This window comes from Arachis ipaensis, chromosome B5, assembly GCF_059453495.1.
Source record: "Arachis ipaensis isolate K30076 ecotype BB chromosome B5, ASM5945349v1, whole genome shotgun sequence".
In the NCBI taxonomy this organism is placed as follows: domain Eukaryota; kingdom Viridiplantae; phylum Streptophyta; class Magnoliopsida; order Fabales; family Fabaceae; genus Arachis; species Arachis ipaensis.
The window spans coordinates 94,179,186-94,180,153 of NC_142440.1; the positions used below are offsets into that span (position 1 = coordinate 94,179,186).

Consider the following 968-nt stretch of genomic DNA (forward strand, 5'->3'; position numbering starts at 1 on the left):
CCTGTTTCTTCCACCATTATTAAAGCCTTGTTGAGGCTTTTGATCATTCCATGAGAAATTTGGATGATTTCTCCATGTTGAGTTATAGGTGTTTCCATAAGGTTCACCTAAGTAGTTCACCTCTGCTATTGCAGGGTTCTCAGGATCGTAGGCTTCTTCTTCAGAAGATGCCTCTTGGGTACTGTTGGATGCAGCTTGCATTCCATGCAGACTCTGAGAGATCATATTGACTTGCTGAGTCAATATTTTATTCTGAGCCAATATGGCATTCAGAGTATCAACCTCAAGAACTCCCTTCTTCATAGGCGTCCCATTATTCACAGGATTCCTTTCAGAAGTGTACATGAACTGGTTATTAGCAACCATGTCAATGAGTTCTTGAGCTTCTGCAGGCGTTTTCTTTAGGTGAATGGATCCACCTGCAGAGGTGTCCAGTGACATCTTTGATAGCTCAGATAAACCATCATAGAATATATCCAGGATGGTCCATTCTGAAAGCATGTCAGAAGGACACTTTTTGGTCAACTGTTTGTATCTTTCCCAAGCTTCATAGAGGGATTCACCTTCTTTCTGTCTGAAGGTTTGAACATCAGCTCTAAGCTTGCTTAGCTTTTGAGGAGGAAAGTACTTGGCTAAGAAAGCCGTGACCAGCTTATCCCAAGAGTTCAGGCTGTCTTTAGGTTGAGAATCCAACCATAATCTAGCTCTGTCTCTTACAGCAAAAGGGAAAAGCATGAGCCTGTAGACTTCAGGATCTACTCCATTAGTCTTAACAGTATCACATATCTGCAAGAATTCAGTTAAGAACTGAAAAGGATCTTCAGATGGAAGTCCATGAAACTTGCAGTTCTGCTGCATCAGAGAAACTAGTTGAGGTTTAAGCTCAAAGTTGTTTGCTCCAATGGCAGGAATGGAGATGCTTCTTCCATGTAAATTGGAATTAGGTGCAGTAAAGTCACCAAGCATCT

At 41.6% G+C, this 968-nt stretch overlaps 1 non-coding gene across 1 annotated transcript; it reads left to right on the forward strand.

The window, feature by feature from the left end:
* The first annotated feature begins 495 nt into the window (after positions 1–495).
* Positions 496–603, forward strand: LOC148565021 (small nucleolar RNA R71). Its single transcript, XR_015884213.1, has one exon. It is a non-coding gene; the product is annotated as a small nucleolar RNA R71 (small nucleolar RNA).
* Positions 604–968: the final 365 nt, after the last annotated feature.